Below are 14614 nucleotides of genomic sequence, written 5' to 3' on the forward strand. Positions count from 1 at the left end.
TCGTCTGAGTTTGGCCGGTGTGGCAGTCATTGTAAATAAGAATTTGTTCTTAATAACTGACTTGTCTAGTTAAATATTACCTAGCAGCTTGTTGGCCATTATCTTATCGGCATTTCTCAATGAGGTCAAAGCATGCGAATGTATCCAACTGGTATTTACGACTTCACAACTGTTAATTACACGGCCATCCTCATATTCGTAATCATATCTGTACATTGACAGTTGATAGTTGGGTCGGATAAGTAGATGTTGGCAAATACCTATCTCCCTGCACGTTTATAGACCAAACAACCTGCAGATGCAGAGTAGGAGCCGCGGAGGGTGTGTGTTCCACCTGTGTCTCCTCAACTTGCAGTGGGCGGACAATTTTGCTATCAGTCAGAATGCGAGTTGGCGTTTCATCTTTTTTTCCTACCCTCACCCGTTTGTTAGATATTAAGCACATTGATAGCTTGATAGCAAACGTCCTTGCCATGTGATTTATCATAGAAGCATGCTAACGTGAATGACCATACCGAAACAGAAATGAAAGTGATCGGGTGAAATTATGAAGCGAGTGGACAGAGACATACAGCTTTACTCTATCCAATCAGAACAGCAGGATCAATATACAGCCCACCCTTCTCTTTACAGACAGGCAAACTAGCCAGTTGAGCTATTTAGATGATATAGCAGCACCTCGCTTGACTGACTGACAAGAGAAAGATGCGTTTCCGATCACGGATAATAAAGAAAGACTCGGATCATAATCGTATCAAGAGAATTGCTCATTTCCTTCACCATACTTGCTTGTTCGACTACTTGGCACACCTCTAGTAATAACCACCTCCCACTTGGTTATGAATGCAGCATAAATTGACGGAGTAATGCTGCATTCATGGAAAGTGGTAAGTACCAGTTGTGAAGTCATAATTCCAGTTGATGCATTCACATGCTTTGAACTCTTTGAGAAACTGCAACTGGCTAAAAGCCAACAAGCTGCATCAACCATGGACATCATGCTTGAAAACAAATTATAATGTTACAAAACCATATTAATAGATTACTTTTTATAAATAAGGTTTTGTTGCACTTAACTGCAGAAAATGCTGTTCTGGAAGTAATTTTCTTAGTAGATGACGACAAAGGTCAGCATGTGGGAGAAGTCTGAGCTCAGGGATGATAAACGTGTTTTCCTCTAGTAATTACCAGTTGGAGGGGACGTTCAAAGAGGATGTTTTTTCCCAGTCGTACATGGCAAATACAACCTTTCCACTTGGTTATGAACGTAGCATTAGGCTACAACTTCTGTCATCGCACTGTTCAATGATTCTGCTTTTTCGGTCGGTGATGAAATATTAGGGTGAAAGGTTAGGCAACGTTATAACTCCAATGCCAGTAACAAAGCCCACAGTTCCCTTCCGGACACTGCAACAGATCGGTTACTATACCCAATCCTGAGATCCACCGACAAGCCAACTTTCTCCAGCAGACTTGGGCGAGCCTGAACTGAAACAGCAGACGCGCAAGCACGGACCAAACGGTAAAGTAAACAGACATATCCACACTTTCTACCCTAATATTCAGTGTTTGTCTAGTACAAATGTTTATATTCAGTGTTTGTCTAGTACAAATGTTTATCGAATTTACAAGTTCCGCGTTTATGAGACGTTGGCCTACACTCATTCAGTCGATTTCGCGGTGGCGTAATTACGCGTTTACTAACGGATGTCGTACGAGTGAGGATTCGATTTAGCGAAAAGTAGGACTAGTCCCATTCCGTTATCTGGCTGCTTGGATGAGATGCTTGCCAGCACGCATGTAGTTTACGGGCGGGTTCTTCTGCTCCTCGCCTTTTTGTTGTTGCTGCTGAAGTAGATCTATTCCGCATGTTGACGCCTGAGAAACGTTGAATTAACAACACATAATGATCAGTTTAACATTAAGCGTAAAGGCTAGCATAGAGTAGCTCGGTCGTCTGTTTCAAACCAAGAATTCAACTTCAACCACAAACAACGACTATAGGAATAGGAATATATTGCATGTTGGCTACAGTTGGCATACAAACAGATCTGGGACCAGCCTTGGGTTGAGTTGTCTTGTCTGAACACGTGCATATATTGCATTCCATAAAAGCCCATTCATCACAACTATATTTAATTCTGAACGGCTGCTTTAGTTCATTGCCGAGGTGTCATTTCTCTGTATGAAGTGGACATTCGAGATCAAAGTCGTTACAGCCACCTATAAAGTAACCCATAGCAACACTGTTGCAAAGTAGCTGAAATGAAGCTGTCTGAAATCCACAGTGGCAATGCTTAGATCTATTCCATTCAATTACCAAATACTTTAATGGAAAACATAGATGACAATATTTAATCAGCTTTACACAGTGAAATATAGCTAGGTGAGGAATGTACTCAATGTACATGGGCTGCCGAGTGGTGCAGCGGTCTAAGGCACTGCATATCAGTACAGTCTCTGGTTCAAATCCAGGCTGTATCACATCAGGCCGTGATTGGGAGCCCCATAGGGCGCCGCACAATCGGCCCAGCGTTGTCCGGGGTAGCAACATCATTGTAAATAAGAATTTGTTCTTAACTGACTTGCCTAGTTAACTAAAGGTTCAGCCAGAAAATAAAATGTAGAGTGTGCAGACTAGGATAGCTGGACATACTTCTGTTTTATCAGGGGTGCAACTTTCACTGCGGACAGATGGGGGCATGCAGATATTTCCATTTTTTCCACCCCAGTTTTATAATTGGAAATGTAATACAAAATGAGGCAAAAGTGTGCTTTAGGACCATGCGGACATCTCCGAGCGGTCGGGTAGGCTGTTTATAATATATGTATTATTATGCCCCCACTTCTAAAACCAAAGTCGCGCCCTTGAGTTTTATGCTGCAGTAATCAGCATATTCAGGTAGAATCATTGGAATTACAGTAATAATACTTTATTGTCCATTATCTTGCAGTAGTGAATGAAAATGTATTTTGCTCCCAACCCAAAGTAGCTTAATCTGTTTTTATGTCATAACAATAGTTTTCATGACCTGCCATTGAGTAAACATGGCTAAACAATAGTTTTCATGACCTGCCCTGAGAAAACATTGGGACAAAGTCGTTTTCATGACCTGCCCTGAGTAAACATAGCTAAACAATAGTTTTCATGACCTGCCCTGAGTAAACATGGCTGTGATAGGATTTATTAGCATATGCACAAAGGAATGCAAATATTTACGCTGTGATTTCAACCCAAGACACACAACACATGTTCTAGATCTCCCTCTGTCTCTCATACACTCAGACCTCTGTCTCTCTCATACACTCATACCTCTGTCTCTCTCATACACTCAGACCTCTGTCTCCTCCTCTTCCCTCCAGCCAGTCTCTACAGATCTACTGTTTTTGACCAGAGGAGCAGAGCACCATGGTTGTGTCCAAGGCCTGGACGTTACGCCAGCACTTCCAGGGTTTCCCCAAGGCTAGTGACTTCCATCTGAGGGAGGAGACGCTGCCGCAGCCCAAGAATGGACAGGTGAGGATAGGATAGGATAAACTTTGAAGGGCAATTCCACCATTTTCCAACCGTATCTTCATCATATGCAGCACAATAACGGTGTCTACTACATATGTGGAAATGTTGCATTTCTATGTTTTGTAGAAAAAAATATAACTTTAAAAAGTTCTACTCAATGACATCATCAAAAGTTAATCTAGAAGAAAAAGAAACGCACACCTATTTAGGCGAGGTGCTGGCTAACGGTGCTGGCTAGAGGTGCTGGCTAGAGGTGCTGGCTAGAGGTGCTGGTTAGCGGTGCTGGCTAGAGGTGCTGGCTAGAGGTGCTGGCTAGAGGTGCTGGCTAGAGGTGCTGGCTAGAGGTGCTGGCTAGAGGTGCTGGCTAGCGGAGTAGAAAACTTGAAAATAAAAGAGAGCCGCACACTCTAGGAGCTCAGATGCAAAAATGTAATTACCAATGTTTCAATAGCCAAGCTGTCTTAATAGGGGTATCATCACAAACACTGCAGGATGACTCGTTTATATAGTGTCAAAAGACACAGGTGTCTGTAATCATGGCCAAGAGTGGCCTAATATCATTGGTTAATTTTCAAATATTAAAATGGCACACAAACAACAACATACAAACAACAAATGGATAGCATACGATCATATATTCATTTTAGACTACACAAGCTTACAAACAATTACAATGGCAAAGTCACAATAATCACAAGAATGGCTTCAGATCAAAGTCTACGTTGAGACCGAAGGGAGCAAGGGTCTTTGAACTTTCTTTGCGTCTCAGCCATATTTCTGCAGAAATCTGATTGTTTTTGCAAATTCTTTTGATTGGACAGAATTGGCTGTAGGGCACTATTTTTCAAGGGAAGTGGGTACTGTCAAGCCCTCACAAACTGTTAGGATCAGTAGGTTTCCTGTAAAGATCAGTGTATAGAACATTATCTTCACACAACTGATCAAGAAAACTGATTTGACGTGTATATTGCTGCAGATCAGTTAAGAAAAGCATGGAACGCCTGGAGCTGTTTTGCTACTCCTCCATAGAACAAAAATATCATTAATATAGTTTACAAATAATGATGTGAGGCAAGAAAATTTTGAGAGGATTGAAAATATACTGTTTCTCCATGGCTGTTACTGAATAAATAAATCAATGCCAGATCTGACAATAGGAACTGTTACTGCATCAATGCCCAATGTTATACAGGCACTGGAAGGTAGAGGGCCAGAAGAAAATGTTACTGCATCAATGCCCAAAAGTAACTACAATCAGGGAGAGGATCAAGGATTCAATGATAGAGTTACTGCTGGTGCATCAATGCCCTTTACAAGGAGGAGCTGTTACTGCATCAATGATCATACCTCCTTTACAATAGAGATCATACTGCTGTTACAAAGGAGGGGAGCTGTTCATCATATGCCCTTTACAAGGAGGGGCTGAGTTACTGCATCAATGCCCTAATAAAAAAGTTAACAATAGGGACTGTTACTGCATCAATGCCCTCTACAATAGGAGCCGTTGCTGCATCAATGCCCTCTACAATAGGGGCTGTTACTGCATCAATGCCCACTACAATAGGAGCTGTTACTGCATCAATGCCCTCTACAATAGGAGCTGTTACTGCATCAATGCCCTCTACAATAGGGGTTGTTACTGCATCAATGCCCTCTACAATAGGGGCTGTTACTGCATCAATGCCCTCTACAATAGGGGCTGTTACTGCATCAATGCCCTCTACAATAGGGGCTGTTACTGCATCAATGCCCTCTACAATAGGAGCTGTTACTGCATCAATGCCCACTACAATAGGAGCTGTTACTGCATCAATGCCCTCTACAATAGGGGCTGTTACTGCATCAATGCCCTCTACAATAGGGACTGTTACTGCATCAATGCCCTCTACAATAGGAGCCGTTACTGCATCAATGCCCACTACAATAGGGGCTGTTACTGCATCAATGCCCTCTCAGGGGCTGTTACTGCATCAATGCCCTCTACAATAGGGGCTGTTACTGCATCAATGCCCTCTACAATAGGGGCTGTTACTGCATCAATGCCCTCTACAATAGGGGCTGTTACTGCATCAATGCCCTCTACAATAGGGGCTGTTACTGCATCAATGCCCTCTACAATAGGGGCTGTTACTGCATCAATGCCCTCTACAATAGGGGCTGTTACTGCATCAATGCCCTCTACAATAGGGCTGTTACTGCATCAATGCCCTCTACAATAGGAGCTGTTACTGCATCAATGCCCTACTACAATAGGAGCTGTTACTGCATCAATGCCCACTACAATAGGAGCTGTTACTGCATCAATGCCCACTACAATAGGGGCTGTTACTGCATCAATGCCCTCTACAATAGGGGCTGTTACTGCATCAATGCCCTCTACAATAGGGGCTGTTACTGCATCAATGCCCTCTACAATAGCTGTTACTGCATCAATGCTGTTACTGCATCAATGCCCACTACAATAGGGGCTGTTACTGCATCAATGCCCTCTACAATAGGGGCTGTTACTGCATCAATGCCCTCTACAATAGGGGCTGTTACTGCATCAATGCCCTCTACAATAGGGCTGTTACTGCATCAATGCCCTCTACAATAGGGGCTGTTACTGCATCAATGCCCTCTACAATAGGGGCTGTTACTGCATCAATGCCCTCTACAATAGGGGCTGTTACTGCATCAATGCCCTCTACAATAGGGGCTGTTACTGCATCAATGCCCTCTACAATAGGGGCTGTTACTGCATCAATGCCCTCTACAATAGGGGCTGTTACTGCATCAATGCCCTGCTACAATAGGGGCTGTTACTGCATCAATGCCCTCTACAATAGGGCTGTTACTGCATCAATGCCCTCTACAATAGGGACTGTTACTGCATCAATGCCCTCTACAATAGGGGCTGTTACTGCATCAATGCCCTCTACAATAGGGACTGTTACTGCGTCAATGCCCTCTACAATAGGGGCTGTTACTGCATCAATGCCCTCTACAATAGGGACTGTTACTGCGTCAATGCCCTCTACAATAGGGACTGTTACTGCATCAATGCCCTCTACAATAGGGCGCCCTGGAGGTCTTTTAACATTCTTGTGTAATTTCGGCAAAGTATAGAAAGTGACTAGAATTAACCATTGATATTAGGCCACTCTTGGCCATGATTACAGACACCTGTGTCTTTTGACACTATATAAACAAGTCATCCTGCAGTGTTTGTGATTATACCCTGATGAAGACAGCTTTGCTGTCGAAATGTTGGTAATTACATTTTTGCATCTGAGCTCCTAGAGTCTCTTTCATTTTCCATTCATCAAAAGTTAAAACATTTTTAAAAACAGTGTTTTTCTAACGCTGAAATTTGCAGTGATGTGGGGAGCAAGAAATCACTGTTTTAATTCTACCCTGTGATGCCACAGAGAATACTTTTTGAGGACCGTCTTCTCTTTTTAACCACGGATCACAGAAACACACTGTTTTCACATGTAGACACTGGATTGTTAATGGAGATAAAGAATATGAAGTTGAAAGTGGCGGAATTGCCCCTTAATGTCCCAGAGGGGAAAATTGTCTTGGCGCCCTACCGGAAACTGCATCATTGTTCCATGGCATGTGAAATGACTTGATGTCTGTGTTAAAAAACATGTGTTTTCTTTGCAAAACGGTGTCCACTAATGAATATACCCCTTAACAAATTATACATTTTTTTAGCAAAATATTTTCAGTTGCAAAATGTTTCGCTACAGTGTGTACTAATGAATAGACCACTGTTCAGGTGCTGTTGGAGGCTGTGTTCCTCAGTGTGGACCCTTACATGAGACCCTACAGCCAGACAATGATGAAGGAGGGAGACGTTATGATTGGATCACAAGTTGCCAAGTAAGGGTACATTATGGGGGAGGAGGCGGGCATGTGGATGCAAACACATACTAGACTGACTGACAGTCATGTTGACACTATAGACTGACTGACACTCATGTTGACACTATAGACTGACTGACACACATGTTGACACTATAGACTGACTGACAGTCATGTTGACACTATAGACTGACTGACAGTCATGTTGACACTATAGACTGACTGACAGTCATGTTGACACTATAGACTGACTGACAGTCATGTTGACACTATAGACTGACTGACACTCATATTGACACTATAGACTGACTGACACTCATGTTGACACACTACAGACTGACTGACAGTCATGTTGACACACACACACTCACCTCTCTCCTGTCCCCCCCTCCCTCCAGGGTGATCCAGAGCTATAACCCCAGCTTCCCGGTGGGCTGCCATGTGGTCAGTGATTGTGGATGGAGGAGTCACTGGGTGTGTGATGGGGCAGAGCTGACCCCTGTGCTTCCCGACTGGCCCCAGGACATCCCCTCTCCCTGGCCCTGGGGGCCATCGGCATGCCTGGGTAGGATGGATGGATCTCTTGATTGATAGATAGATAGATAGATAGATATCAGACTGCCCTGTGTGGTTCAGTGGTTATAATAGTGCTGATGGTGATGATGATATCTCTCTAGTCTGACAGCTCTGTATGGACTAGAGGAGGTGTGTGATATACAGTAGTGGTTATAATAGTGCTGATGGTGATGATGATATCTCTCTAGTCTGACAGCTCTGTATGGACTAGAGGAGGTGTGTGATATACAGTAGTGGTTATAATAGTGCTGATGGTGATGATGATATCTCTCTAGTCTGACAGCTCTGTATGGACTAGAGGAGGTGTGTGAGATAAAGAAGGGGGAGACTCTTCTGGTGAACGCTGCAGCAGGAGCCGTGGGCTCAGTGGTGGGACAGATCGCCAAGATCAAGGTACAACATTCCCCCAACGTTCCCAGAGCGTTCCCAACAACGTCTCAACAGTGTTAGTTACTTCCTGAAGATGAGGATAAGTTGTGTTCTACATTCCATGTGTCTCTGTGTGTTACCAGTGACTTTCATAATGTATAGTGAGTCTGTGTGTAATAAGGTCTGTGTGTAGCTGGTGTAGAGAGTCAGGCGCATTGAGGTAAACACATATTTACTCATAATATTCATACAACATAATAAACATAATAAACAACATAATAAACTGAGCCCACAATAACGGATCGTAATACAATAAACAACAACTCACAAACAAACATTTTTATTTCATTTTGTTTTTCACCTTTATTGAATCAGGTAGGCAAGTTGAGAACAAGTTCTCATTTACAATTGCTACCTGGCCAAGATAAAGCAAAGCAGTTCGACACATCCAACAACACAGAGTTACACATGGAGTAAAACAAACATACAGTCAATAATACAGTAGGAAAATAAGTCTATATACAATGTGAGCAAATTAGGTGAGATAAGGGAGGTAAAGGCAAAAAAAAGGCAATGGTGGCAAAGTAAATACAATATAGCAAGTAAAACACTGCTGGAATGGTAGATTTGCAGTGGAAGAATGTGCAAAGTAGAAATAGAAATAATGGGTTGCAAAGGAGCAAAATAAATAAATATAGTAGGGGATGAGGTAGTTGTTTGGGCTAAATTATAGATGGGCTATGTACAGGTGCAGTAATCTGTGAGCTGCTCTGACAGCTGGTGCTTCAAGCTAGTGAGGGAGATAAGTGTTTCCAGTTTCAGAGATTTTTGTAGTTCGTTCCAGTCATTGGCAGCAGAGAACTTGAAGGAGTAATTGGCTTTGGGGGTGTCCAGAGAGATAAACCTGCTGGAGCAGAGGTTAAATAATAAACATGTAATTGGGGAATAGAAACCAGGTGTGTAGAAAACAAAGACAAAACAAATGGAAAATGAAATGTGGCTCAGTGGTGGCTAGAAGACCGGTGACGTTGACCGCCGAACGCCACCCGAACAAGGAGAGGGACCGACTTTGGCAGAAGTCGTGACACTGTGTGTGTGTATGTGTGTGTGTGTCCGTTCTCAGGGCTGCAGAGTGGTGGGCTGTGCGGGGACAGATACCAAGGTGTCCTATCTAAAGGAGCTGGGTTTTGACCAGGTCTTCAACTACAAGACTGCCACCTCTCTGGAGGAATCACTCAGGGAGGCCGCGCCACACGGATACGACTGCTACTTTGAGAACGTGAGGTCACTGCACCACTCGCACACACGCACTCTTTGTGTGTGTGGACATGCGTGTGTGTGTGTGTGTGTGTGTATCAAAGCTTAATCTCTCTCTCTCCGTCCAGGTTGGGGGGAAGTTCTCCAGTGTAGTGATGCCTCAGATGAGAGAGTATGGCAGAATAGCTGTGTGTGGAAGCATCTCCATGTACAACGACACCACACCACAGACAGGTATACTGTCCACACCACAGACAGGTCTACTGGCACACCACAGACAGGTGTACTGTCCATCTCCATGTACAACGACACCACACCACAGACAGGTATACTGTCCACACCACAGACAGGTCTACTGTCCACACCACAGACAGGTCTACTGTCCACACCACAGACAGGTCTACTGTCCACACCACAGACAGGTATACTGTCCATACCACAGACAAGTATACTGTCCACACTACAGACAGGTATACTGTCCACACCACAGACAGGTATACTGTCCACACCACAGACAGGAATCCCATCCACACCACAGGCAGGTCTTCTGTCCACACCACAGCCAGGTCTACTGTCCACGCCACAGACAGGTATACTGTCCACACCACAGACAGGTATACTGACCACACTACAGACAGGTCTACTGTCCACACCACAGACAGGTATACTGTCCACACCACAGACAGGTATACTGTCCACACCACAGACAGGTATACTGTCCACACCAAAGACAGGTATACTGTCCACGCCACAGACAGGTCTACTGTCCACACCACAGACAGGTATACTGTCCACACCACAGACAGGTCTTCTGTCCACACCACAGACAGGTCTTCTGTCCACGCCACAGACAGGTCTACTGTCCACGCCACAGACAGGTCTACTGTCCACACCACAGACAGGTCTACTGTCCTCACCACAGACAGGTCTACTGTCCACACCACAGACAGGTCTTCTGTCCACACCACAGTTATTTATTTATATTTCTGGGCCATATGTACACACCCATATGATCTTACTGTATCTGTGTAACTGGATCTGTATATCTGTACATGTTAATATTTGGCTACTGTATGTGTTTATATTTCAGGGCCGTATGTACACACCCATATGATCTTCAAGCAGCTGAGGATGGAGGGCTTCCTGTGTGCTCGCTGGAAACACAAACACCAGCAGTCACTGAGGAGGCTGATGGCCTGGATGACTGAGGTACAGAGAGAGGGTTCTACTAGCAGGATTCTATTACTATTGTTCTAATACCAGTGTTCTATTACCAGTGTTCTATTACCAGTGTTCTACTACTAGTGTTCTGTTACCAGGATTCTATCACCAGGGTTCTACTACTAGTGTTCTATTTTCAGTGTTCTATTACCAGGGTTCTACTACCAGCACTCTACTACTAGTGTTCTACTACCAGTGTTCTACTACTAGTGTTCTACTAAGTGTTCTATTACTGGTGTTCTATTACTAGTGTTCTATTAGCAGGGTTCTACTACTAGTGTTCTATTACCAGGATTCTATTATTAGTGTTATATTACCAGTGTTCTATTACTAATGTTCTATTACCATTACCAGTGTTCTATTACCAGTGTTCTATTATTAGTGTTCTATTACCAGTGTTCCATTACCAGTGTTCTATTGGCAGTGTTCTCCTTCCAGTGTTCTATTATTAGTGTTCTACTACTAGTGTTCTACTACCAGTGTTCTACTACCAGTGTTCTACTACTAGTGTTCTATAACCAGTGTTCTATTACCAGTGTTCTATTACCAGTGTTCTATTACCAGTGTTCTATTACCAGTGTTATATTACCAGTGTTCCATTACCAGTGTTATATTACCAGTGTTCCATTACCAGTGTTCTATTACCAGTGTTCTATTACCATTGTTCCATTACCAGTGTTATATTACCAGTGTTCTATTGGCAGTGTTCCATTACTAGTGTTCTATTACCAGTGTTCTATTACCATTGTTCTATTACCATTGTTCTATTACCAGTGTTCTATTGGCAGTGTTCCATTACTAGTGTTCCATTACTAGTGTTCTATTACCATTGTTCCATTACCAGTGTTCCATTACCAGTGTTCTATTACCAGTGTTCTATTACCAGTGTTCTATTACCAGTGTTCTATTACCAGTGTTCTATTACCAGTGTTCTGTTGGCAGTGTTCCATTACCAGTGTTCTATTACTAGTGTTCCATTACCAGTGTTCTATTACCAGTGTTCTATTACCAGTGTTCTGTTGGCAGTGTTCCATTACCAGTGTTCTATTACTAGTGTTCCATTACCAGTGTTCTATTACTAGTGTTCCATTACCAGTGTTCCATTACCAGTGTTCCATAACAAGTGTTCTATTACCAGTGTTCTGTTGGCAGGGGCGGCAATTAGTCTAGTGGTTTAGGGTGTTGGGCCAGTAACCGAAAGGTTGCTAGATTGAATCCCCGAGCTGACAAGGTACAAATCTATTGTTCTGAACACTGGTACAAATCTGTTGTTCTGCCCCTGAACAAGGCAGTTAACCCACTGTTCCTAGGCTGTCATTGTAAATAAGAATTTGTTCTTAACTTACTTGCCTAGTTAAATAAAGGTAAAATAAAACATGTAAAAAAGTGTTCCGTTACCAGTGTTCAGGACGTTCAGGATACAATAGAAACCAATCCAGTTAAGATTCCTTGTGAAGGTAGTTTTATAGAGTCATGTGAATCCATGAAACAGTTGTCAAACCATTGTGTAAGCATGATGATGATGTTGAGGAATATGACAGTGGTGATGATGGTGATGAGGAGGAGAATTAAATGTTTGTGTTGATCCTTCAGGGCAAGCTGAGATGCAATGAACACATCACCATTGGTTTCAACAACATGCCTGCTGCCTTCATGGGCATGCTACAGGGAGACAACACCGGCAAGGCTGTGGTCAAGGTGTGATGACGTCACAATCAACATTACACTCCTCCAGAACATCTGGCTAAAGCATTCCAGAACACTCAACTTCATACACTCCAGGTTCTAGAACCAGAATCTGTTTCACCTTAACATTCCAGTATCCTTCCTGAAAATCACACTATAGTGTTCTGTTCCATGTTTATTCATAGACACGTTCAACAGAGAGCTAGACAGGTTTTGGTCCAGTGTAATTCAACAGACAGCCAGACAGGTTTTGGTCCAGTGTAATTCAACAGACAGCCAGACAGGTTTTGGTCCAGTGTAATTCAACAGACAGCTAGACAGGTTTTGGTCCAGTGTAATTCAACAGACAGCCAGACAGGTTTTGGTCCAGTGTAATTCAACAGACAGCCAGACAGGTTTTGGTCCAGTGTAATTCAACAGACAGCTAGACAGGTTTTGGTCCAGTGTAATTCAACAGACAGCCAGACAGGTTTTGGTCCAGTGTAATTCAACAGACAGCTAGACAGGTTTTGGTCCAGTGTAATTCAACAGACAGCCAGACAGGTTTTGGTCCAGTGTAATTCAACAGACAGCCAGACAGGTTTTGGTCCAGTGTAATTCAACAGACAGCTAGACAGGTTTTGGTCCAGTGTAATTCAACAGACAGCCAGACAGGTTTTGGTCCAGTGTAATTCAACAGACAGCTAGACAGGTTTTGGTCCAGTGTAATTCAACAGACAGCCAGACAGGTTTGGTCCAGTGTAATTCAACAGACAGCCAAACAGGTTTGGTCCAGTGTAAACCAACAGACAGCCAGACAGGTTTGGTCCAGTGTAATTCAACAGACAGCCAGACAGGTTTGGTCCAGTGTAATTCAACAGACACCCAGACAGGTTTGGTCCAGTGTAATTCAACAGACAGCCAGACAGGTTTGGTCCAGTGTAATTCAACAGACAGCCAGACAGGTTTGGTCCAGTGTAATTCAACAGACAGCCAGACAGGTTTGGTCCAGTGTAATGCTATTAACTAAATAAACATGTCTTCACAATATAATGTTTATAATACATCCAGCCTACTGATCATTTACTGTTTCTACACCAATAACGTCACATTTGACTAATTACCAGACAGTCCCCACCACCTGGTTAATACTGACCTTAACCCAACACCTATCAACCTCATAACCTGGTCTATACTGAGTTTATACTGTAGTGACCTTAACCCAACACCTAGCAACCTCATAACCTGGTCTATACTGAGTTTATACTGTAGTGACCTTAACCCAACACCTAGCAACCTCATAACCTGGTCTATAGTGAGTTCATACTGTAGTGACCTTAACCCAATACCTAGCAACCTCATAACCTGGTCTATACTGTAGTGACCTTAACCCAACACCTAGCAACCTTATAACCTGGTCTATAGTGAGTTTATACTGTAGTGACCTTAACCCAACACCTAGCAACCTCATCAAAGGTTTCATATCTCTTGGTGTAACGACTAAGGTGTTGGGTTGACAGTTGCTGGATGAGGGACTAGTCCCCACATTCACTACAATACATTACACAATGTTGTACATGTATTCTTCACCACTAATATAACACCTGCTAACTTCTATTATATATTTAGTGCACTAGATTACATAATAATTTCTGATATGTTGTCAGTTCAATTACAAATAAAAACTAAAACAGCTTAAAACCCCACATGTATATCCAACACAACTCCATCAGATAACCTCCATAAAGGGTCAGTCTGGGAAACAAACAACAAAGTGACCAGACACCCTGTCAGTTAGACAATCCCAGACTGACCCTTCTTTAACCATGGACCCATAACCATTACAACTAGTGTTCAACATGGATGTGTGTCTGGTTCTTACAAACCCTTCTTTAACCATGGACCCATAACCATTACAACTAGTGTTCAACATGGATGTGTGTCTGGTTCTCACAGACCCAGTTGATTGTGTGTCTGGTTCTCACAGACCCAGTTGACTGTGTGTCTGGTTCTTACAAACCCAGTTGATTGTGTGTCTGGTTCTCACAGACCCAGTTGATTGTGTGTCTGGTTCTCACAGACCCAGTTGATTGTATGTCTGGTTCTCACAGACCCAGTTGATTGTGTGTCTGGTTCTCACAGACCCAGTTGATTGTG

The 14614-nt window shown here is 43.1% G+C and overlaps 1 pseudogene; it reads left to right on the forward strand.

Moving 5' to 3' along the window:
* The first annotated feature begins 1215 nt into the window (after positions 1-1215).
* On the forward strand, positions 1216-13521 carry LOC121838811 (annotated as a pseudogene).
* The last annotated feature ends 1093 nt before the right edge of the window (positions 13522-14614 follow it).

The sequence above is a fragment of the Oncorhynchus tshawytscha genome, unplaced genomic scaffold (genome assembly GCF_018296145.1).
Source record: "Oncorhynchus tshawytscha isolate Ot180627B unplaced genomic scaffold, Otsh_v2.0 Un_contig_16162_pilon_pilon, whole genome shotgun sequence".
Classification (NCBI taxonomy): domain Eukaryota; kingdom Metazoa; phylum Chordata; class Actinopteri; order Salmoniformes; family Salmonidae; genus Oncorhynchus; species Oncorhynchus tshawytscha.